We start from the raw sequence: 26,462 nt of genomic DNA on the forward strand, positions 1-26,462 counted from the left end.
CTCGCCCTCTATGCAGACTGGCGCATCAGATCCTCCTGTGGTCCCAGGGGAAACTGTTGTCTCTCAGAGCAACATACATCCCGGGAAATCAGAATCTTAGGGTAGACATCCTTTTGAGACAGGGGCTAAGGCCCGGGGAATGGAGACTCCACCCGAGGTGGTGGAGTCAATATGTCAGAGGTTCGGCCCAGTGGAAGGGGATCTATTTGTGTCTCGAGAGACGACCCACTGTCCACTTTGGTTCTCCCTCACACATCCAGCCCCACTGGGGTTGGACGCCATGGTGCAGACGTGGCCGAGGCTGCGTCTGTGTGCATTTCCCCCGATCGCTCTGCTCCCGGGAGTTCTGGAGAGGGTCTGTCGCGACGGGATCAGTCTACTGCTGGTAGCCCCTTTGTGGCCGGCCAGAGTATGGTTCTCTGACATAAAATCGGTCATAGACGGCCCTCCGTGGGAGATTCCCCGCAGGAGGAACCTGCTGTCGCAGGCAGAGGGCTCAATATTTCACCTTTAGCCAGAATTTGTGGCTCTGGCCCCTGTACCGAGAGGCCGGCCTGTCAGCAGGATTGGTGGAGACCTTACTCACCTCTAGTGCTCCCTCCACAAGGAATTTGTACGGCTTAAAGTGGAATTTCTTCACAAATTGGTGTAGAGAGCGTGAGGTGGACCCTGTTAACTGCCCAGTGGCTTCAGTGCTAGAGTTCCTCCAAGATCGCTTCTCGGCTGGTCTTACCCCGTCCACACTCAAGGTGTACGTGGCTGCCATTGTGGCTTTCCAAGCTCCTCTCGGTGATGGGCCTCTGGGGAGACAGCAGTTGGTCATACGTTTCCTCCGTTGGGCTTGGAGGATGAGGCCTGCGGCTCGTACCAGGGTTCCCACCTGGGACCTGGCGGTGGTTCTCGAAGGTCTGGCCGAGGCCCCCTTCGAACCACTGGAGTCGGCTGAGGCCAAGAACCTTACCCTTAAGGTGTTTTTTTCTGTTGGCCATTACATCTCTGAGGAGGGTAGGAGATCTCCAGGTACTCTCTAGGCGACATTAAAGCCATCTTACATCCCAGGCCGGGCTATTTGCCTTAGGTGCCATCTAATGTGGCACGGCCTACGGTTCTTCAGGCTTTTCAACCTCCACCTCACGTGACGGCGGATGAGGAGAGACTTCATCGGCCCTGCCCTGTCAGAGCACTGAGATTATATATTCAGAGGTCCTCTTAATGGCGGAAGTCAGACCAGTTGGTGGTGTTTCGGGTCTCCCAAGAAGGAACTCCCCGCTTCCGAACAGACCATCAGCAACTGGATTGTCGAAGCTATATCTTTGGCCTACCAGGTGCGCAATCTACCTTCCCCTTTGGCCGTGAGGGCTCACTCAACCAGGGGCATGGCATCCTCCAGAGCCCTCCTCTCGGGGGCCCGATTCAGGAAGTCTGAGATGCAGCAGGATGGGCCACCCCTCACACCTTTATTAGGTTTTATAGTCTGGAAATCCCATCTACGCCTGGCACTCTTGTGCTCTCGTCCTAAGTGTGCCTGTGAGCAGCTTCACACTAGGACAGGCAGGGCGCATTGTGGCATTGTGGGTACTCGTTCCTCCAAAGTGTCATTCGACGCAGTTCGAGGTCCCTCGAAAGGAAACGTCTCGGGTTACGACTGTAACCCTTGTTCCCTGAGAAAGGGAATGAGAACTGCGTCCCTTCGCCACGCCTTCCCCTGCCTGGGAGCGCTTGCTTCATCACAGAAGCTAACTCTGTTGTGTACAGGCTCTGTACAACAAAAGGCCCTTTGTAGCTTCCGCTTGTGTCGTCACACGTTACGTCATGACGCAACACCAATCAGGATTGGCTTAATTTCATTCATGCTTCAGAGGCGCTACGCTGAGGGGCGTTCCCCCCAAAGTATCATTCGACGCAGTTCTCGTTCCCTTTCTCAGTCGTAACCCGAGACGTTCTCTGACTTCTCTGACTTTCTCTGACTATTTCTTTCAGTTCAACCTATAATGGTCTAATTAACATTATACCATGCTAACATTACAGAACCTGTTTTTTGATATTTTGAATACGAAGCAAAACTTAAATAAGAATAGACAAAACACCAATAATAAACAATTCTGTACTTTATTTAACGATCACCTAAACATCATCTTGCTGTAAACTGGACAAAGCAAAGAAAAAAGGAAGAAAGAATAGTGTTTGTGACTTTACTATTCGTCTTCAATTACATTAAAAAAAAACTCATTTATAAGTCTTTGGATAAAAGCGTCTGCTAAATGAATAAATGTAAAATGTAATGTAAATGCATAAGGTAAAATAATTACTTTCTGGTAGGTGAATGTTCCTTCTTTTTTCATTCTTTTTGCAATTGCTCTGTCAAATTCCTCGACTTCACTAAAATAAAAGATGAATACCATTGTCAAAAATATTGTGTAATAATAAATAATATTTTTTTTTGCAAATGCAAATTACAAGCATACCTAGGGTGTTAAGTAGGGCCACGGAGGAACATCTCCTCAGCCTCCTGCCAGGGTAATGCCTGCATCTCACATGGGCCATGAATGATGGCCTGTCCATATAAATTAATTAATTAATTAATTCATATATAAAACATTGCATATATGGCAATAATAGAAACAATCCAATTGACAAATATGTTTGGGCCTACCTCAGGAAAAAGAAACTACAAATGAACTCCACATCATCTGTGAAGTTCAGTTGAGTTTCAGAATTATCCAGCAGAGCTTTGAGGTGTTGAAAAATAATGGCACACTGCTGTTCACTGTCCATGTAGACTGGCACATGTGGCTTTAGAGGGAACCACTTTGATGGTTTCCCATTGAGAACATCCTGCAGGGCAAACAAAAAGTGTTGTTTTATATATACTTAAGCCATCAATGAATGATTGGCATAACCATCAAAAATATAGCTAAGAGCATATTGGATAATCAATTGACAATGTTGAAGTTGACACTGATCACAGTCCTGGGTGAGTCATTTAGGAATGCTAATCTTTAAATGGTGAAAAAAGGCCGTGATATTACAGGCATCAGTGGCACTTGCTCTCTTAATGGTCTTACATTTGCAAGATCCTAAATGTGTAATGAAATCTGGCTTTCTTAAAATTGTTGACTGACAGTACAATTAACGATAATGTTGCTGGGTTCGGCAGGGACGACCACATCGATGTATGTTGTACCCTGGAATACAACAGCATACGATTGCACTGTCACACAGAGTCTTATGATCTTCCAAAAAGCAAAAAAAATAAAGATGTTTGCAAATGTTACCTTCATGTTTCACTGCTCTGTTGAAGTGTCCCTTAAGATGTTTTAGAACTTTGGACAACTTTGTGGGTTTGAAATATATGGGGGCACAGAATGGGCAGTGAAAATCACTGCAGCATTTATGACATTTCTGGATTTCTGGAAGTGAATTGTTATATCCATCTTTTAAAAAAAGAGAGAGTCAAAGTCAAATTCAAAATTTAAAACCACCCCACAGAGCCCATACAGTCCAATTTCAGTCAATACAAATTAAAAAAAGGAACCCACACAAAAGGCCAAGTGACACATTCTAGCTCACATGTTAATACCATAGACTGGTTAATACATAGTGAAGCCACAGTAAATTTGATTATTAGGCAATTGTATCGGTTGTAAATGGCTGGCAACAACTTCATATCACATTTAAATTAATATTGATTCATTTCAATACTTACGTTTTATAAGAACTAATTTAAGTAGTCTACATAAATTATATAAAGTAAAATAATTAGTCCGGCATTAATTAATTCAATTTATAGTTTTAGGAGAAAAGGTCTGGTAATTAAAAAAAGGTCGGTAACACTTTATTTTGATAGTCCACTTTAGACATTCAACTTATTATAAGTAACTTTGCAGCTAGATGTCAACTAACTGTCATTAGAGTTTTAGTAGACTGTCTGCTTAATATCTGCTAACACTTTATTTTGTTGGTCTCCCAACAGATATTCTACTGACTATAAGTAACTTAGTAACTACAAGTCAACTTGTTCTCCTAACCCGAACCCTAACACCTAACCATAACCTAACAGTCTACTGACAGTCTACTACAGTCTACTAATACTCTAATGACAGTTAGTTAACATGTAGTTGAAAAGTTACTTATAGTTAGTAGAATGTCTAAAGTGACTATCGAAATAAAGTGTAACCAAAAGGTCAAACGGTAAATCTGATTAAATAATTAATGATAACATTCTTTGATATAAACACACTTAATTTATTTAATTGTTATACTTTAATGTCAACTAATTTAATACAATTTTTACAATGGCTTGTCTACAAAAAGTCCAAGGTTAAAGGCTAACGTTAGCTATCAAGATATTTTCGGGGAAAAAAGGCGAAAAAACATACATTAATGGCTCAAATTTTTATACAAACTATCTTTACAAATATTAAATGGACTATTCATATGTTGGTGTATCGATGAGCTATAAAGTAGTTTGATTAAAAAGAAATTGAATGAGTATGAATCGCTAAATAAAATTGATGATACACACGTTTTGGCTTAAGTTCTTCAAATGTTTATACGATCCAATTTGATAGGACGCGCTGTCTCAAAAAACAAGGGGTCTGAGAATGCGGGACTCTGGGTGGGGGACTGTAGCAGCAGGCTCCGAGTCTGCAGCTTCATACTACTCGTCACTTTGGCGATCGCACCCATTTAGCTTATGCACAAAGATTCCAGCAAAGAATAGCAACGACTTCCTTCAGGTAGTTTGTGTCCTACTCCGATAACCTACACGTTTTTTCTTGTTGTTTTTTTATGCTCCTCCTCTTCCGTTTCTAGCCCTCTTTTATATTAAATTTCCTTATTGGTTTCCGCCCATTTAGGAAATTTGAAAAGCTGGTATGCATTTCTTCCATATCGCCACAACTAAATTATCGACAAAAAACCCCATCTAACCAGCAGATGGCAGAATTATGCATCTAGGTAACACCAAGGTCTATATCAATATCCAGAAACAACTCGTATTTAAATTTGATCATCATTAATGTGTTTTTTCATAAAAATTTAATATTACATATGCATGCTAATGGTGTAGTTGAGGAGTTCTGCAGTAAATAGGTAAAAAATTACTTCATATCCCCCAAAACACATCATAAAAATATTGACGAGAAGTAAATGAATAAAATTATATATAATTTGTATTATTAAAATTTATATTTTTTGTACAATAGCTCTATACATGTTTGGGGTCATATAGAGTATAAACAGGAAACTGATGGTGCTCTTCCACTACACAGTACCAGCTCGACTCGACTCGACTTTTTTTCGTATCACGTGAGGTTCTGAGTGAGCTGAGGCGATTCTATAATGTGACGTGAAAAAACTCCAGACTGCTGATTGGTCAGAGAGAATCGTCACTATTCACTGCATCATCATTGCGCGCCAGACGGAGCTGTTTCGTTTTGCTGCCCTCAGCCTCTCCTGAAACAACGTTTGTCTTCTTGCTGTGAGAAACAGCCACATCCCGAGGATCAAAAACAGCATTAACTCGATTTCCTCCATTGTCCTGTGTGTGTGTGGGTAGTGGGTGTGTGTCGCGTAGAAGATTACGTCACGGCAGTTTCCTGTGGCGTCGCTATGACGACCAGATACTATTGTGGAGGTAGTATCTGTAATGGTGAAAAGCGAGCCGAGTCAGGTCGAGTCAAGTTGAGTTGGTACTGGTAATGGAAAAGAGCCATAAGAGCTTAAAGGAGAAATTATCAGCAGGCAAATGCCACGCCACTATCAGGGTTTAAGTGGCCGCTTTATCGCCTTGTATGATGATTTCAGTGTGAGGAAGGAAGAAGACGGGGTCAGCTGACTGAGACTCGTGCTTTTTATTAAATTTCAAGAAATCATAAACAAAAAGTTGCGCTCTGTGCAAATAACAATAAATCAACTCTTTCACTGCAGCACTTGGGTTTCCAGTCCTCAGTTCCCAGACATGCAGTTCCTAGTCCAGTCTCTATATCCCTGTATCAATTTTTTGGTGGCTTTTATCCTGTCTCTCCATGCCAATTACTGAAACAAGACACAGGTGTTTGTCATTTGCACTTAACCTACTTGCACACCACTTGTCTCCTGCCTCTCTGTCCCTTTTCAGACCTCGCTGAACCACGCCCCCCTCGCCACATACCCCCACCACCTGAGCCAAGTCTCCATCCGCTCCTCACCCTCTAACACCAGGGACAGGAGCGCTCCAAGCCCCCTGTCGGATGCGTCAGTCTGCCTCCACCTGGGTGAAAGCCTGCTGGCACAGATCCGTCCACTGGACCGGATCTGGCACTTCCTTTTTGGTGAGGTCTGTCAGCGGGCTGGTGAGGTCAAAATAATTGGTCACAAACCTTCTATAATAACCTGCCAGCCCCAGGAACTGCCTCACCTCCTTTTTGGTCTTGGGTCTCGAACAGGTTGCAACTGTTGCCGTCTTATTAATTTGGGGACGCACCTGCCCATGACCCAAGTGGAAGCCCAGATACCTGACCTCCACACGCCCAACCGCACACTTCTTCGGGTTGGCTGTCAGCCCGGCCACTCTCAGCGATCTCAACACAGCACACAGACGCTACATATGACGCTGCCAGTCATTACTATAGATGATGATATCATCCAAGTAGGCAGCGGCATATGAAGCATGCGGCCGGAGAATTCGGTCCATGAGACGCTGGAAAGTGGCCGGTGCCCCAAACAACCCAAAAGGAAGGGTAACAAATTGGTGTAATCCAAACGGCGTTGTGAAGGCTGTTTTTTCTTTGGATAGAAGTGATAAGGGGATCTGCCAATATCCCTTCGTTAAATCGAGTGTTGAGTAAAAAAATTGTTTTACCCCCAGATTGAGGTGGTAAATTTGATGCTCCCTGTTCCTGTCTATTCGAATGACCTCATAATTGAGATCTCCAACTCGTCGTGTGACCTCAAAGGGTCCTTGCCACTTGGCGAGTCATTTTGAACTAGAAGTTGGGAGCAATACAAGTACTTTATTTCCCCGTGAAAATTCACGCAGTCTGGTTCCCCTGTCATATAGATTTACCCTGATACCAGACTCTGTTTGTCCTGGGCCTGTAACAAATTCTCCATAGAGAGCTGCCCTAAAGTGTGGAGTTTTGTTCTCAGGTCCAGCACATACTGAAGTCCTCCTTCCCTTCCCTTTACCTCTGCACAGATGAAACTTTGCCATAATTCCGGGTCATGTGGCTACGCGAAAGCAATAGGCAAACAGGCAGTGTTTTGTGCAAATGAGTGGCCGGATCATATTAAGGAATTTCTGTTAGGACGGTGTTGTGTTAGCGGCCCCTAAGTTAATAACTAATGATCGTTGCGACGGAAGTGAGTGAATCAAAACTAACTTTAGCTGGACAAAAACTTTTTTCTAGAGCTGCTGTAAAAGCCAAACAATCTCTGTTACTTTAATTTCCTATCACTGTAAAGCTGCTTTGAAACAGTCTATATTGTTAAAACACTATATAAATGAAGGTGACTTGACTTGACAACTGGTCATACATTTGGAAGACATTGTAAGATGCAATTTATTCCTGTTTTCAATGCTGAATTTTCATCATTATCGCTTATTAGGAGGAGGAGGAAGAACATGATAGTTAGTCATCTGTAACAAGGTTTATGATTCAGGGAAGAAGGAGGCAGGAACCGGCGAACATTCAAATACTTTAATGTTCAAATAAAAGAAATACACAAACAAAAAGAATCTCCAGCAGCCCCCCACGGACGACTGCTGGCTACCGAAAACAAAAACCAAACAGAACAAAAACACAGGCCTGTCCTCTCTCAATCACCAACGTCATCGCTCCTCCTTTATGCTTCCACTCCTCCGTGAGAGATGCGAGACCGATGTGCCTCACAGGTGTCGCTCATTAACACTCGCACCACCGGGCTCGTCCCGTTCGCTCACGTCCCTCGGCCTCGTCCTGTTCGCCACATACCCCCATCAGCCCTCACAGGCCGGGGGGTACTCCCGAGACTGTGCTCTACTCCCCCCTCCCCCGGGGGGACCGGTCACGATGGCTGTGGTACCTGGGGGCATGGACAGACGAGGCGCAAGAAAAGGAGACGGAAGCATGAGGAGCTACAGTTACGAGAGAGGGTAGAGAGGAAAAAAAAAAAAAAAAAAAAAAAACCCTGGCCCGGTTCCCACAGCGCGCTGCCATCTGGTCCTCCACCAGCTGGGCGATCTCCTCCGCGGTGCCTGGCGGTGACGCTGGATGGCCCTCGGTGGACGACTTGACACTCCTCCACCCCCTGGTTGACGGCGACGGCTCCTTGGGCTCTTTGAGCAGACGGCAGGAGCCACCCGCTCCCTGCTCCTCCCCTTCAAACGGCGGACTGTAGCAGGCTCCGGCCCACGGCGAGTGGCGGCGACTCCTCCGCTGGTGGGGTAGGAAAGAGACTCTTCCTCTTCTCTCACAGCTCTCCATCATCTCCCTCTGCCTGTCTGAAAGAGTGTTTTCCACAGCTATGGCACAGTCAGGAATGAAAGATATGAAAGCTTTAGCATAAGTTTTGCCAGGAAGACTTAATTATTACGTCACTTATTACCTTCACATCTATCCAATCACGTCCTTATACTCGCTGTATAAAAGATTGGTGCTTACACACGTTTGAGTTCGCAGATGCTGTCGCGACAACTACCTCCATCCTCCCCACCACCACCAGGATGGTCCTGTCCATAACTCCCGGGGGGTCTGCTGCGCCCCTGCCTTCATCTTCAAGCAGGAAATGCAGATCCACTACCCTCGGATCATGAACTACGGACGGGGCCTACGCCAAAGAACTTTGTAAATAATTGCTTGCTGGGCTGTCAATAAATGTATGCTTTGTTACATCATCATATCTCCTGAGTCTTTCTGGTAGAACTAAGATTCTCCCTGAGAAAGTCACCATGCTCATAAACTTGAACAAAAAACTGTTGATGTATTTTTGGGTGGGCCAAATAATACAAGAGAAGGTGCTAGAAATCTACATATTGTTCTTTTAACATATATTTACTCTTTATTAACGTTATTTCTTTATTTGTTATTTGCTGTGAAGCTCAAGGACAGCAGATCTTTGGTAATTGTAATATTGTTCAGGTTTAGCTACTGGTAGTTAAGCAGTATTAAAGAACATTCCACCAGACATGTGTAGCAGTTGCCTTAAGAAACAATTGAAAGAAAGAAACTCCTGAATCTTTTCATATCTTTTTGTCATGTCTTTATTTTGTTGTGCCAAGTTATAGAGAGTAGTATCAAAAAGAGTATTGATTAAATCGTTTGATTAATTCATTGATGTGTTCAATTTTCTGTATGCATAACTTGCTAACGCTACGTATTTAAAAAAGGTTAAATGCACAAAAAAAAATGTTTAGGTCACAGTTACATCTTTCTCTAAAAACAAAAACAAAAAACAATCAGCAGCAATTTGATGTTATTGAAATCTGAAACCTGAATGAATAACTTTTTTTGCTTAGAATGATCTGAATTAGGCTATATCCGTCTACCGACATGTCAAATCGTGACTGACTTGAATGTTTAAGTGTATCTTACGTTAAAGATTGTTAGTATGCAGAGACTGAACATTTATTATATGGACCCTAAACCCCTTCACCGTAGTCTTATGGTATTACCTAATATTTCCTAATTTAATATTATTATTTGTCCAAATAGTAGTCTAAACCCATATTTCAGATCCGAAAGATACAAAATAGTTTTCGACATACATGAAATTATGCATGTGAACAGCTCAAGGCCAGATTTTTTTTTTTAGCGATACAACAAAACTTGACAATGCAGTTTTTTAGGGATGACATCATTTCGCACACCATTTTATCGATAAAAGGCCAATTAAATGGCTTTAAATTAACAGACTGAAGACAACACATTTCATTACTTCATGAACACAGTAAAAAGAAAAACTAATTCTGGGATTAAATGTTTTAGTCCAGTGTGCAATCACAAAATCCCCACCCTCCACCAGGTTTACTGATTTTAATAACACGTCCTCTATATTGTCAAAACCATCTTTTTGACATCATTCATCTTTCATCCAGCAGGGATGTTCATCTAGCCCTCTTAAAGACCCATGGTGATCGCTGCAGAGTGATAGAAGTCCAAAGATCTGCGCCTTCTGTGTATAAATCCAGGGTCACATGACTGAAGATGACAGACATTTAACATTACTTGCATGCTTTCTGCAATGCTTTTTTTTCATTGTGTTTTCTTTTAGAGAGATACCATGTAAAACCACTGCATCATAATATTTCTAATTTGCTTGGAGATTACTGACAAAACAATGCAAGGGGTGGATCAATTTAAAAAATGCTATGCATATTTTACCTGTGCACATCTTCCATTCTGCACCAGGCAGAGTTGGACCTGACAGTGCAAAAAAATGTGATCGGAAGCTCCTGTGAAGGTGAACATCCTGAAGGAGAAACGGCTTGTTGTATCAATGCCATTCTGTCGAACATCCACTGTTCCATCCTCAGGGTTGGGACATCTAGAAAAAGAGAACATTTGTTGTTATGCAAGGCATTTAATGAAGCCTATAACACTCCCAATGCTCAAAAAACCAGTAGTCAGTTTACCATGGAACCGTAAGTCAGTTACTCACTCTCTAATAATCAGATTCCAGCGAATTTGATATTCGCTATCATTAACTGGTGTGGCCCAGCAGTTGTCCAGAACTGTTGCAATCTGACTTCTATCCACTCCCTCCACCGCAACCGCCACGTAAATCTGCTGGTTAACCTGCACTCTCACACCCCCCTCATATGGGCGGGTAAACTGTGCATCATGGTAAGGAATCATGTGGATTTGGTATGCGCCCTGGCCAGGAAGGTCAATGCTTATCACACTGTGGGGCAAAATTTTACATTAACTCTTTCTTCAGTACATACACAATGGGAAAGCAGCAAGGTCATGACCAAGACATGGAAAATAAACACCAGACACTTAAAATTAAGTACAACTGCATTACAACATTAGGGTTGGGACCAGGGCTCCGAATCGGTTCGAGGAGCGAAAACAAAAACAGGAAGCACAATATATTAACAGGAACATAAATAAAAAACTAAATCAAGTTTAATCATTTTGCACAGAAATGCTTATTTGAAATTACCATTAACTGGTTAATAATGTTATATTATATTGTTCTTTTAAATATTTTAATTGCCAGTCAACCAAACAATAATAAAAATAGTACGGCCTACGGCGACAACTGCTGTTGATGCATCCAACGTGAGTGAAATGGCTGGTTTTTTTTTCGAGGTTATGTCACCAACTGTTAAAGTATAATGGAAATTAATGTCACGTGATATACAGTGGGTGGGTGTTTTGAAACCAGCAAAAATTGCAGGTTAGTATAGAATCGCTACTATATATATACTATAATATATATGCTATATATATTATTTTTATTTATTTTTTATTAATCACCACATTGTCATAATTATTATTGTGGCTTTATGTCATACACTTGTGTGTGTCAGTATTATAGCATTTTCTTTTATTATAACACATGGAGTTACAGAGTTTTTCTCCAGTGAATGTCGGGATTTGTGTTTTTTTCAGTCATTAACAGCCGCATCTGAGGCAGTAAGTCCAGCATTACGTTTTCATCAACTTACAGGTTACAACGTTTATTGCAGCTATATGTGGAAGTTCAGTTTTTCCTGTTGTAGGGGTTAGGGTTAAGGTTGTTTAATACATTTTGCAAAAACTTTGTATTACCAGTTTGAGGATCCGCTGGAGTTACGAGGTTTAGTCACAAGCTATACAGCTATTAAGTATAAAGTTCTATTCAAGCTCTGGTATAAAGTATAGGCAAAAAAGTTATACATTTCCTGTTTCCTCTGTTCTCTATTATTATTATTATTATTATTATTTATTTGTTTAACTTTTTACAATGTGCATCCTTAACCTGTGTGTCCAATGGGGGATAGAGAATTTGCATCCAGTTAGCCAGATAGAGTCACCCCTAAACCCCTACTTGTGAGTGCAGTAGTTTAGGTGTGCAATAAAATAGTTATTTGTATACGCATCTTCATTAAAGCCTTGTAGGTGGCCATTTGAAAAACCCTACACAAAATCACTGACACTTTATTTTGAATCTAAATATTATCTTGATTATGCAAAAAATAAAAAATAAATACTTTTAAGAAAATTCAAAAGACTTTTATAGGTAAAATATTATGAGTATTATAAGAGTGTTATCAAATAAAACATGGCACATATAGACTACAGAAGAAGTGGCAGGACTGACACAAACACATAAATTGTCACAATGGTGTTTGTCTAATTCTGTTCTGTTTATTTCTTCTGTTTTCAGTTTTAGTCACGTCTTTTGTTTTCCCGCCACTCATCTGTTACCATGCCAGCCGTCATCAGTCCATCTTCATCACCTATGTCTTGTTAATTACCTTCCTCTGTGTCACCTGGTTTATGTTCATCAGTGTCTGTATTTAGTTCCCTCTGTTCAGTCAGCCTTGGTCCGTTCTCGTCTATGTTTGGCTGTTGTGTTACCTACCCCATCAGTGTAACATTGTTTTGTGACCGACCTGCTTTATCTCTGAGTACTTGTTAAATAAACACTTTGGATTTGAACCTTCAGCCTTCCTCGTCATCTTATACTAGCACAAACCCTGACAGAAGAACGGACCACCCCTAAGATGGACGAAGGGGTACAAATAATCATCTTGGCGGAGAGATGCCACCACTTCCTCTCGTTCGTCGAGGGTTTTATCCGTATTGCCATCCACACCACCCTCGACGACGAGAGGTTGTGTACACTTTTCCAGATCGGGGCCACCTTTCACCATCAGATCGACCTCCCAGACACAACCGGTCTGAACTGGAGGGAAACCGTTATCCGGTGTCTGGAGAGTGTCGATCCCGATCTGGAACACTACCTCCCAGCCCCAAGCCTTCACCGCTGGTTCCGTCCAGCACTGAGCCTTCACCACTAGTCCCGTCCAGCACAGAGCCTTCACCACTGGTCCCGTCCAGCACAGACCCTTCACCGCTGGTCCTGTCCAGCACAGAGCCTTCACTGCTGGTCCTGTCCAGCACAGAGCCTTCACCGCTGGTCCCGTCCAGCCTACAGCCTTCACCGCTGGTCCCATCCACCCCAGAGCCTTCGCCTCTGGTCCTGTCCAGCCCAGAGCCCTCGCTGCTGGCCCCGTCCAGAAAAGATCCCTCGCCTCTGGCCCCGTCCAGCCCAGAGCCTTCGCCGCTAGACTCGTCCAGTCCATAGCTAGAGATTGTTCACGTCACGTCAGCCCAACCAAGAACTGTTCAAATCCCGTCTGCCCAGCCAGTCCCAATCCCTGAGCCATTCCTAGAGTCATTTCCGGTCCTAGAGCCTGTCCCTGAGGCTCTTCCTGATACTGTCTCTCTCCCCTTTAATTTTTTTGGGGGGGGGCCATAGGCCCTCACCATGGGCGCTCAAGCGCCTGCACGTCCTGCTCCACCCTGCACGTCCTGCTCTGCTCTGGAGGCTTCCCCGCTCCTGTGAGGCCTGGCCCTGTTCAGCCTTCATGGCGCGCCCCCCCCCCCCCCCCCCCCTTCGGCGTGAGGCCACACCTACCAGGAGGGGGGTGTAATGTCACATTGGTGTCTGTCTGATTCTGTTCTCTTTAGTTCTTACAGTATTAGTCACATGTCTTTTTTTTTCCCGCCACTCATCTGTTACCATGCCAACCGTCATCAGCCCATCTTCATCACCTGTATCTTGTTAATTACCTTCATCTGTGTCACCTGGTTTATGTTCACCTTGTCTCTATTTAGTTCCCTCTGTTCAGTCAGCCGTGGTCCGTTCTTGTCTATGTTAGGCTGTTATGTTACCTACCCCGTCAGTGTAACGTATTTTTGTGACCGACCTGCTATATCTCTGAGTACTTGTTAAATAAACACTTTGGATTTGAACCTCCTCCTTCCTCTTCATCTCATACTAGCACAAACCCTGACATAAATAGTAAATACCTAATTTAAAGTACTGATTCAAGTACAGATTATCTTGATGGAATATTACTCCAGGAGAAGTATTATATCACTACTTGAGTAAAGTACAAAAAAAAAGAAAAGACAAGAAAAGAAAATACCTACCTGCACATACCTACGTATAAAACAATGTGCATACTCAAATACTTTTTGACCATGCTGCCCTTTGTCCATCGTGTACTACAAATAATGTTAGATGTTATGATAAATGGTTATGATAAATTGCAATGTTTCTCATTTTTTCTTTTTTGATAATTTTCATTTGAAAAAAAGCTGCATTCTCTGTGAGCCATCAGTTGTGTCAAAAAGGACTGATAAAGAATAAGTTTACGTGCATGCGTGACCTGTTGAAATACCTCAGTAGATTATTAAAGGTAGTTTCAAGCGTTTTATTTTTTAATAATTTGGTGACAACATTAAGTCCACGCGTTAAAAAAAACTAGGCTATATCACTCGTTCCCATTCAGAGTAATCCTCCTTTTCTATAGTTTTGTTTAATATTAATGGGATAATGAACACCTCGTGTAATAATCTAAAAATATTGGCTGGTACTGTACAGTAAAAATTAAGCACACTTAATGCACTACTGTTACTCTGATATTTCCCTGTATCACAAGTCAAATAGCTTAAACATTAATAATAATAATAATAATAATAATAACTTCAATTTATATAGCGCCTTTCAAAGTACCCAAGGACGCTTAACAATCAACATGAGAAAGGGAAGGGTAGAATTAAGATAGGGGCAAAGGCCAGGGGAGCTAGAGTCCATAGGCCTCATTGAAAAGGTGTGTTTTGAGCTGGCATTTAAAGGTTAAAAGTGAGGAGGCAGAGCGGATCTCATGGGGAAGCTTGTTCCAAAGTGACGGAGCACCAACACAGAAAGCTCTATCACCAAATGTCTTAAGCCTGGACTTAGGAACAGCAAGCAGATCCTTGTCAGAGGAACGCAGGGACCGTGACTGAGTGTAGGGATGGAGAAGATCAGTAATGTACTGGGGTGCAAGTCCATGAAGGGACTTGTACGTCAGGAGGAGGATTTTATATTTGATGCGGGACTTAACTGGCAGCCAATGAAGCTTCATCAGGATGGGAGTAATGTGAAGACCAAGTTTTGTGTGTGTGAGCATCCTAGCCGCAGAGTTCTGCACATACTGTAGTCTGTCAGTGGCTTTGCTGGGTAGACCGAACAGGATGCCATTGCAATAGTCAAGTCTGGAGGTGATGAATGAGTGGATGAGGGCCTCAGCTACAGAGTTGGAGAGGCACTGTCGGAGTCTGGAGATGTTCTTGAGATGATAGAAAGCAATTTTAGTGACGTTTTTGATGTGTTGTTGGAAGGAGAGAGTGGAGTCCATGATGACGCCCAGGTTGCGTACTTGAGGAGATGCAGAGATTGAGCAGCCATCCACATCCAGTATGATGTCATCAACTTTTTTAAGAAGTGACAGCGGGGCAAACACCATGAGTTCTGTTTTGTCTTTGTTCAGTTTGAGAAGGTTACTGTCCAACCAGTGCTTTATGTCCTTCAGGCAGTTGATAAGTGCCACTGGTGGAAGAGAAGTAGAAGGCTTGGTACTGATGTAGAGCTGAGTGTCGTCAGCATAGCAGTGGAAGTGTAATCCATGCTTCCGGACAATCATCCCAAGTGGCAACATGTAAATATTAAATAGCAGTGGGCCAAGTACAGATCCTTGTGGCACGCCATGCAGGACTGGCGCCAATTTAGAGCAAGTCCCCTTGAAGGTGACATATTGTTGCCTGTCGGTGAGATAGGATTTAAACCAGGAATACACTGTATCAGTAAGGCCAATGAGTTCAGAGAGACGTGTGAGAAGAATGGAATGGGAAACTGTATCGAAGGCTGCAGAGAGGTCAAGAAGTATTAGAATGCTGACATGGCCAGAGTCAGCTGCCATGTGGAGGTCATTCGTGATTTTGATGAGGGCAGTTTCTGTGCTATGATGTGTCCTGAAACCAGATTGAAAAGGCTCGTAGAGGCTGTGCTGTAACATGTGATGGTTGAGTTGGGAAGCCACAGCCCTTTCCAATAACTTAGAGATGAAAGGTAGATTTGAGATAGGGCGGTAATGGTTTAAATCGTCTTGGTTCAGGCCTGGTTTTTTAAGTGTAGGGATCACCACAGCAGTTTTAAAGCTGGTGGGGACCACCCCAGAAGACAGTGAAGTGTTAATGATGTTAACCAGTGTTGGACCCAAAGTTGGAAGACATGCCTTAACCAAGGCTGTCGGCATAGGATCCTGTTTGCTGGTTATGGCCTTTGCTTTTGATACTAGCTCAAGGACTTGAGCTGTGTTGAGCGGGGAGAAGGAGGAGAGGCAGTCCTGCGGCGCGAGAGCGGTTGAAGAGTTTGTGTCAGACAATGGTAGTACGGTTGATTGAGATAAGCTGGACAGCTGCAGTTGTTGGTGGATGGTTTCAACCTTTTCCCGGAAATGAACCAGGAATTTAGAACATAAGCCAGCAGCATCAGAAGGTTGAGGAGGGTCAGGTGGGCAGAGTAAGCGGTTGATAATGGAAAAAAGCTGTCTAGGATGGTGTTGTTGTTTGCCAATGAGTGTAGAGTAGTAGTTATTTTTCACCTTGGATAGGGCATCTTTGTAGCTCTTAACGTGGTTCTTATAGGCTAGCTGGTGGACAGTAAGGCTAGATTTTTTATAGTACCTTTCCAGCGTCCGCCCTGTAGCCTTCATTGCGCGGAGTTCAGCATTGAACCAGGGAGCAGGAGAGGAGAATGAGACAGATCGCGTAATGAGGGGGGCAACAGAGTCCAGACTATGTGACAGGGCCAAGTTGTAGTGAGTAACCAAGTTATCAACTGTACAGGATGGAGGACAGCTGATAAGATGGCCTGCAAGAGTGTATGATAATTTGTGAATGCACACTTGTTTGATGTTTCGATATGCAATGGTCCTTTTCACACACTTCCTGTGTGTGTGTACAGAAACAGAGAACATAACGGCAAGGTGATCAGAAATAGCTAGGTCGATAGTTTGTAGATGGGTTGGGGTTATACCCAAGGAGCATACCAGATCCAGTGTATGACCTTTAGCATGAGTTGGGCCGTTGACATCTTGTGAAAAATTAAAACAGTCCAGTAGTGACAAAAATTCTGCAGTGTAGACATTACTGGAGTCAACATGGATGTTAAAGTCACCAAGTAAGATCGTAGCTGGAAAGGTGGGACAGATTAGAGCAAGGAGGTCAGAGAGCTCCGGCAGGAAACTAGCAGATGCCTTAGGCGGACGATAGACAAGGACCATTTGTAGCTGCATTGGCCCGATCAAAGCAAAATGAATGCACTCAAATGAAGAGGTGTGTACTGGAAATTAAGCATTTATGTAATAAATAACTAGCTGACATAAAGTTATAATGCTATATTATTATTTACAGCAATTTATTTCATTATTTTAGCTTCATTTAAAACTGGAAATGTAACAATTCCAGCCTTACAGAGCAATGGTGCCAGCCGTCTGTGGCCCTGCGGCGGTAATAGGCATTTTGGTTGACTGTTGCAGAAAGAATTGCAGGAAATGTATGGCACATTACCCAAATCACAGCAATTACAAAACTTTATATTCAGTTCCTACCTCTGTTCAGCTTGAATGTCCATAGGCATAGAGAGAGTCTGGATCAGAGGGTACGCACAAGAAAATTCAATGTTCATCCATCTCTTTCTTGAAATAACACCCACTGGCAAGTTAGAATGAATGAAGTTTTGGTAGATGAAGTGAGTGCTATTGCTCTATGAGGACATTAACAAATATCAATCTCAAGTCAGTTTACTAATTGTCACAGATGTGTATAGATTAAAATATATCATCAATAGTAGCACTGGTGAGAAAAAGATAATTAACCAAGCATTACCGATATAGTGGTACCACAGATGTGGTCTTTATTGTCAAAATGAAACAGAACTTTGCCACCTTCAACAGTCCCTGTGCAGATGGGATCATTTAGGTGCAGGATCTCAGGAGGAAAATCTGATTCAAAGAGCTTGCAACGGGATAGAGACATGGTCCCAGTGCTGCTGGCACAGACCTCCATGGCATCTAAGCAGAAAGGAAATCAAGTGTCACTTGTTGTATCACTCGTCTTATCTTGCATACCTTCTGCGGTTGATTCAAATTATTTACAATGTAGTATATCACAATGTAATAACACAGTTGTATCTCCTACCAAATGTTTCAGGAGTAGGTCTTTGTCCTTCCATGCAACCACAGCCATAGCCATCTCTAAAATGGCAAACCTCATTTTCAGTGCAGCCTAAAGTATCACACACTACATGAAAAGAGAGTGAAAGTCAAAATATAATAGCAGATAAGGTAATCAAGTCAGTATGCACAGATCCTAGGCCATGGCTATAAAAGCATGGTCACTAAATAGTACTTTGTTTAGACCCTGCTCCTGGATAGTACTCTTTCATGCGGAGTTTCTCTTCAATACTAATTAAATACGCTTGAACCAGCTAAGGTTATTAGGAATACTTACAATAAACTTAAAGTGATTGATTGGATTGAAAACCAAAACTGCAGAGTACTGTGCATGTGCAATGACGTAAAATAGCTAACAAGCTGCTCTTCCTGTTGAATAAAGCGGCATAAATGAGTGCCCTGTCATACTTAAATTCTCTTTCCACTAATCGTCTGGGAAGTGGAAAAGACAAAATCCCACCAGTCCTCACTTCATACTCTCATACACAGAAGGTTTATTTGGGGTGTGGGAAGGGACACTTTTACTGCATGATAAATAGCATGATCATGGCTCAATGGTTAATGTGCTCGCTGTCACCTAATTAGGAACCCGGAATAGAATATTAAGCCTGCTTTAAAAAGAAAAGAAAATGAGGACAATGAGTATGCAACAACAGCGGGAAACACTGTATATTCGTGCAGTATGTGCATGTCAAAACATTAATTCTGATTAGAAGCTTGTAACATAAAAACGTGCACATCAACCCGATCACTTTATTTAGAGTTTGTAAACACTATGTTTGGATTCATAATTTGGAATGAATTCATTCAGATTGAAACAAAAAGGGTCCATGTAAAAGTACCTAATGTCAGATCATATTGTAATGAAATGTCCGATTAACATGCCAGAAATTATGACCCGCACAAAAATCTAGGGCCTGTTGAATAACTGTTGCATAATCACAAATAGGGCATAGAAATGTGCACATGGACTTTCCCCTCTTCTACATTTATTTCAGGGCTTTACCATGATTAATTCTGTTGAGCACTATAATTCTGCACTGTCTGCACTATTTTACGAATTTGCATCTTTGAGAGAGCGGGTTGTTACATTTCTGAAACCCTGTCCATGGGATACTGCTGAGTTAAGTCTAATGAAAGCTACAGGAAGGCAACTGAAGTGGCTGTACAAAAAATATGGACTAACAGTTTATAGGTTTATGTACACTCAACAACAGTCTGTCTATCATTAGCTAGTACTAATTATCTGTTTAGGACTGTCATTAATCCCTGAGCTAGTTGATATTCAGTCTTTCAACCCTCCAATCACTACTTTTTCAAATTTTTTAAATGTTGGCATTGACTTTATTATAAGAAAAGTTAAGTCCATGAACTCAACAGTATTTTCAATCCACTCACCTCTTCTGTTAAGAATTTTATCTCATCAATCAGTTCTCATATTGCTTTAATTGTGAATTCATCATTGCCATTAAACCAGTCCTTAAGATGCCTAGATGTCATGTTTACTTCCTAACTATAGGCCTATTTTTATCCTCCCATTTCTGGCAATGGTCTTGAGTGTTCTGTGGCAACTCAGTTACATAGTCTATTTGAACCCTTACAACCAGGTTTCAGAAAAGGGCATAGTTCTTAGACAGCCTTGGTGAGGGTCATAAACTATCTCCTTACTGCAGCTGATACTGGTTTATGCAGTATCTTGGTCTTGTTAGACCTCAGTACTGCCTTTGACACCATATGCCATTCTGTCTCGTTGGCTAGGCTGCACAGCTGGCTGGGTCTCTCTGGAATGGTATTTGATTGGTTTAGATCTTCCTCAACTAATCATGCCCAGTTTGTTAGTCTGGGTAATTATAAATCTGATACTGTGCAAGTTTTACAGGGAGTTCCTCAGGGTTCGGTATTCGGCCCAACTCTATTTAGCATATGCTTCCACTTGGGCTCATTATTAGGAAGGATGACCTTGGGTATCACTGCTATGCTGATGACAATCAAATTACATCAGCACTAGCCCTGATGTCAGCAGCATGTTTGCTGCTTTGCTGCTCTAGAAGAAATTAGAATTTGGATGCGGCATAATTTCCTGAAACTGAACTGCTCTAAAACTGAGCTTATGCTGATAGGTACATGACAACTACTCGGCTGTCAATTCCAACATGGTACTTCCCACTTCACAGGTACGAAATCTTGGTGTCATCTTTGATTCTTAGCCATGCACATAAAAACAAATTGCAACAATCGCCTTCAATCATCTCAGAAATATTGCCAGACTCCAACCATTTCTCTCTTTTGCTGTTTGTGTAGTCAGCCACACTACTTCATGCAAACATTACACCGGTACTCTCACAGTTGCACTGGCTTCCCTCTCATGCTAGAATTTATAAAAAAATTCTCATTTTAACATAAAAAGCATTACATGGAATGGTACCCAGTGTATCTGTGATCTCATTTGTCCATACTCTCCACTCTCCGTTCTGGTAACACTCTTTCTCTTCATCAGCCTTCATAGAGAAAGAGTGACTCCGTAATTATCTAAAAAAAGCCCGCCCACCGAGGGGGGGAAACAATTAAACCGTCTCTATTGACTTTGTATTGCGTGAAGTGGCTTCCTTGTCATTTCTGACTTATAACAAAAAACAGAACAATGTCTGAAAGTTGATTTGTGACAGGGTGTACAGCAAACAAGCTAAAAAAAAAACAGAACTAAGTTTTTATAAGCTGTCGACCCCAAAAAACGAGCATTTAAGGAGACAAAAATGGACACAGGCAATAATACATGAAGCATCATCTGGAAGAAGCTGAAGCTGACTTTAAGTATGCACTAAAAATACACTACGTGTGCACTAAACATTTTGTCACTGGAAAGTCAAATATCCAAATGTCAGTTTTATATTTTATATATCTGTAAGCTAAGCTATCCCTGTCGCCGATTACGTTCCCCTCTAGTGGGCGTAGTTCTCAGAGTAAAATGACTCTTTGTCTCAATTGCTTGTATTCACTTTTGTGTCCTTAAAGGTAGTTTTTTGGGGTTGACAGCTTATAAAAACTTAGTTTTGGGTTTGTTAGCTTGTTTGCTGTACACCTTCTCATATAGCGGCTTTTAGACATTGTTTTGTTTTTTGTTATAAGTCAGAAATGATAAGGAGGCAGCTTTACACAATAGAAAAAGTCAATGGAGACAGTTCATCAAACATGGCAAATTGGGCCTCAGGTCAGGAAGCAGACAGACTGGCTAATCCGACCGTCTGCTAGCTGTTTCATGTCAATGAGGTCAGAAAAATCCCATCACTAAGAGACTCTTTCACCTTGATTTCATCATGTAGAGACTGTGTCTCTTCCCCGAATTAGGAAATACAAAAAACTCCCAAACCCATTTAAGGTTAAAAATTTAATTGATGTTCAACAAATAAAAATAGATATAATACAGATGAACAAATGATAAAGCATGGGTTGCTGAATATTCAGTCCCTTACTTCAAAAGCATTTATTTTTGCTTGATAATATGATCACAGATTATAACCTAGATGTGTTTGACAGAAACCTGGCTAAAACCATTACATTACTTTGATTGAGTCAGTCCCTAAGATTACTGTTATAAAAACAGGCCCCGTCTGAAAGGAAAAGGGGGTGGTGTTGCTGTAATCTATAGTAATATCTTCAGAATTACTGAGAAGTCTAGTTTCAAATATAATTATTGTGAAGTGTTGACATTGGTTCTAGCTACTGTATACAGGCCACCAGGGCACCACACAGACTTTATCAAAGAATTTGGTTAGTACTGGCTGTAGACAAAATCCTAATTGTTGGTGATTTTAATATACACGTAGATAACGAAAAAGACACATTGGGATTGGCATTTAGAGACATTCTGAACTCTATTGGAGTTAGACAACATGTCAGGAACCACTCATTGTCGTAATCATACTTTAGATCTAATATTGTCACATGGAACTATGTTAATGCCGTTGAAATTCTGCAGCAGAGCGATGACATCTCAGATCATTATCAAATCTTGTGTATACTCCATTTAGCCAAGGTTGTAAAGCCGACTTACAAATATGATAGAACTATCACTTCTGCCACTAAAGATTGCTTTATTAATAATATTCCTGATTAGTTTCATCTTCTCAGCATCCCATATAGTTTAGATGAACTCAATATTGCAACAGAAACTTTTGAATCTCTCTTTTCCAGCACTTTAGACACAGTTGCTTTTTTGCGCTTAAAGAAGATTAAAGAACATAGTCCCAAGGGTCCCAAAGAGATCTGCTTATTTTTCGACTCTCTTAGAAGAAAACAAACACAACCCTAGGTATTTATTTGAAAAAGTGGATAAATTAACAAGAAATAAAGCTGCTACTTCTGAATTTTCTACTTCTGAAAGAGAATAGCAATAATGACTTTATGAACTTCTTTACTTACAAGATTGATAATATTAGAGAGAAAATTATAACTATGCAACCATCTATTACAGTATCGCATCAGGCAGTGCATTGTAGTATCCCTGAGGAAAAATTCCATTCATTCGTTTCAATATGAGAGGAAGAATTGTCTAAACTCGTTAAAACATCTAAATCAACAACATGTACGTTAGACCGTATACCGACTAAGCTACTGAAAGAGATGCTTCCAGAGGTTATGGATCCTCTTCTTAATATCATTAATTTATCTCTGTCACTAGTATATGTAACGAAAACTTTTAAGCTGGCTATTATTAAACCTCTTATTTAAAAAAACTAAACAAATTGATCCTAGAAAATTAGTCAGTTACAGGCCAATCTCAAATCTACGCTTTCTGTCAAAGATACTAGAAAAGGCAGTATCCTCACAACTATGTTCCTTTTTAGAAAGAAATGGTATCTGCAAGGATTTCTAGTCAGGATTTAGACAGTCCCATAGTACTGAGACTGCTCTCATTAGAGTTACAAATGATTTGCTCTTATCATCCAATCGTGGCTGTATCTCTATTAGTGCTACACGATTTTAGTACTGCATTTGATACCATTGACCACAACATTCTTTTAAATAAACTCAAAAATTATGTTGACATTAGTGGCAAATGTTTTAGCATGGTTTAAATCATACTTATCTGACCATTATCAGATTGTAGCAGTAAATGGAGAGATGTCTTATCGATCACAAGTTCAGTATGGAGTACCACAAGGCTCAGTACTAGGACCATTGCTGTGCACTCTGTACATGCTACCCTTGGGAGATATCATTAGGAAGAATGGGATTAGTTTTCACTGTTATGCCAATGATACTCAGCTCTATTTCCCTTTCGAGGGAACTCGCGATGCGTCGATGACGCTTTGGGAACGCATTCGCACGATTACCTCTGAAGCACGTATGTCAACTAGTCCAATGGAATGAATGAATGAACGCCACGGGCGGGTGACGTCATGACCAGGAAAGGATATAAGCACATCCGGTGCGTTACTCGTGTTAGCTTTTGTGCCTCAGCAAAGCGCTCTGTGTCAAAACTGTCTGTGAATATTTATTGTTGTCTGTCTGATATATATATATATATATATATATATATATATACATTATGGAAACAATTGCACAAACTCGGTGTTCTCCTTGCTCGCGTTATTTAACGAGTAGGGACAGACACGAGCTTTGTGTGATGTGTTGGGAGTGGAGCATGCGGTATCAGCCTTGGCTGATTGCCAACATTGTGGGGAGTTTTCGCTTTGCTCCCGCCTGTCACTTTTTGAGGGAAGTGGCCAGGCTCGCGATTCCCAGGGTGCAGGACCCGCGTTTGCCGAGGCAGCGCGGAGAATGCATTCCTTTGGATCGCAAATAGGATCTCTTTACGGGGTTGGAACGGGTCTGCGGATCTTATCTCCTCCCTTTCCACGAGGGATCCATTGCTCTCTCTCCGGTCTCGGAAGCCAGCGCTGCGGTCTCTTCCGCCCGGGGAGAGAGGTCAATGCTTCAGTGCTCTACCTCCGAGCGAGGAGGTAGATGTGCTAGGCATTGAAAGTAACAAAGCACAATACATGGGGGAAGTGGACTTACCATCTCTTTCCCTACCGTATGAGAAATATATATAGACATATGTAATAGTTTATATATATAAAATAAATGTATACATATAAAAAAGAAAAAATATATAAGTAAAATAAAAATAAAATAAAGCTGGTGGAGGTGCTTACCAAGGCTGTAGATAAATTAAATATTTAATGAATTTGCAGAAATAAGGGGGAGCTCGTCCTAAAAATAAAGAACGAGTTTACTTCCCTCTATTTTTTCACCTCCATCACGGGGCCCTTCCATTTTTTCCCGATCTGCACAGCGAGCTGTCTAGATCATGGAAAAAGCCTTACTCTTCTTGCCTTTTAGCCCCGAAGTTCATGTATATTCAGATATTAGGGGGTTAAGAGAGTATGGCTATGGGGCAATACCCTGGGTAGAACAGACGCTATCTGTCTCCCGGTTTAGTATCGTCCCTGAAGGCGTCGGCATCTCTCACTAAACCATTAAAAAATATATATATATTTTTTAATCTAGTGGGAAAAGCATTTATGAGAGTTGTTCTAGCAGGAGGCTGCTTGCACACTACAGCAGTGCTACAAGCATATTAGGCTGACCTGCTGGGGTATTTGGACAGAAGTGAGGGAGTTTGGCCCGATGGGGTTTGAAAACTTCGTCGGGCCACAGATGTATCTCTCAGGGATACTAAGGAGACCGCCTGAACATTTGGGGGGTCTATGGCAGCCCTTGTGGTCCCTGTGAGACACCTCTGGCTCAATTTGATGGAAATCATGGAGAAATGATACAAAAGAATCTCTCTCTCGCTATGTCCAACCCCCATGGGGCTGCTGGGCGTGAGCAGCTCCAGCCGTCTTGTTTCTCATACGCAACACAGCAGCCAAAGCCTTCAAAGCAGAAGCCGGATCCGAGGACCGTTCTTCACGCTGAGAAGGCTTCGGCTCAAAAGAAAAGGTCTTGGCGCCACCGGAGTCAGACCGGTGAGGGCAGCCCCAACCAGGGTGGAATGGTGTACATCTCATTATACGGTGCCCTTTCCATCTCGGTGCCCTTGGGGGACCGTTCTGCCAACCCCGCCACCCTTGGTGCTTTGGGGCGCAGCAGTCTCCAGCGAGCTTCTGGCGCACCATCAACTCCACATTGCGTCGGAGTCGCGCCCTCTGAGGGGAGTTCGAAAATAGTCAGTTCGGGTGGTTCCTGCCAGTATGCATCGGGCCCCCTAAACTGGCTGTCTCAATTACACCAGAGGCCAGCCTCGAGGCCCTTGGTAGGTTTTCTGGCAGCGCGGAAGCTACTGCCGAATATATCTCTATGGGTCCTGAAGTTAGTAGTAAGAGGCAGATTTGGTTCTTGTCCTCCAGGTTACAACGGGGTGTTGCTCACGTTAGTGCATCCCAAACAGGCTCTGGTAGTGGAGCAAGAGGTAAAGGCCCTGTTAGCAAAGAAAGCTATAGAGCAGGTGTACTCACCAGACAACTCAAGTCCAAGATGCTGACACTCAAACAGATCGTGACTCAAATCAGATCCGAGGACTGGTTTGTCACGATAGATCTGAAAGACGCATACTTCCATATCTCCATCCTCCCTCAGCACAAGAGGTTCCTGAGGGTTTCTTTCAGGGGCAAAGAACACCATAATCAGGCACTTCCTTTCGTTCTAGCTCTATCACCCCGCACATTCACGAAGTGCGTAGATGCAGCTCTGGCCCCGCCAGGCTGCAGTGCATACGCATTCTGAATTGCATAGACGACTGGCTGATTCTAGCGGAATCAGAACAGTTAGCAGTTCGGCATTGAGATGTCGTCCTCACTTATATGCGAAGGTTGGGGTTGAGGCTCAATGCCAAGAAGAGTGTGCTTCTCCTGTACAGAGGACCACTTTACTTGGAGTGGTCTGGGACTGGGTCACGATGCGAGTCATTCTGTTGCCCGCTCGTGTAGCTGCTATCCTTACTGCCACAAAAGAGCTAAAGCTAGGCCAGTCACACACTGTGAAACAGTTCGAGAGACTGTTAGGCCTCAGGGCAGCAGCGTCCATTGTGATACCCTTTGGCCTGCTGTACGGGAGACCTTTACAGTGGTGGCTCAGGACCAGAGGGTTCTCCCCGAGGGGAAATCCACTCCATGCGATCAAGATCACGCAGCAGTATCCCCGCGCCTTGGTTATATGGAGGAAACTCTGGTTCTTGTCCCACAGACAACACGTTGGTGGCCTCTTATTTTGGTCC

At 42.4% G+C, this 26,462-nt stretch overlaps 1 long non-coding RNA gene across 1 annotated transcript; it reads right to left on the minus strand.

Annotated features, from left to right (window-relative positions):
• Positions 1 to 2,102: 2,102 nt before the first annotated feature.
• Positions 2,103 to 2,556, minus strand: LOC143724560 (uncharacterized). Its single transcript, XR_013197408.1, has 3 exons — positions 2,466 to 2,556; positions 2,310 to 2,379; positions 2,103 to 2,139 (listed from the first exon to the last, which is right to left on the minus strand). It is a non-coding gene; the product is annotated as an uncharacterized LOC143724560 (long non-coding RNA).
• Positions 2,557 to 26,462: the final 23,906 nt, after the last annotated feature.

The sequence above is a fragment of the Siphateles boraxobius genome, unplaced genomic scaffold, assembly GCF_051911475.1.
Source record: "Siphateles boraxobius isolate OS27281-9 unplaced genomic scaffold, OSU_SipBor_1 76, whole genome shotgun sequence".
In the NCBI taxonomy this organism is placed as follows: Eukaryota; Metazoa; Chordata; class Actinopteri; order Cypriniformes; family Leuciscidae; genus Siphateles; species Siphateles boraxobius.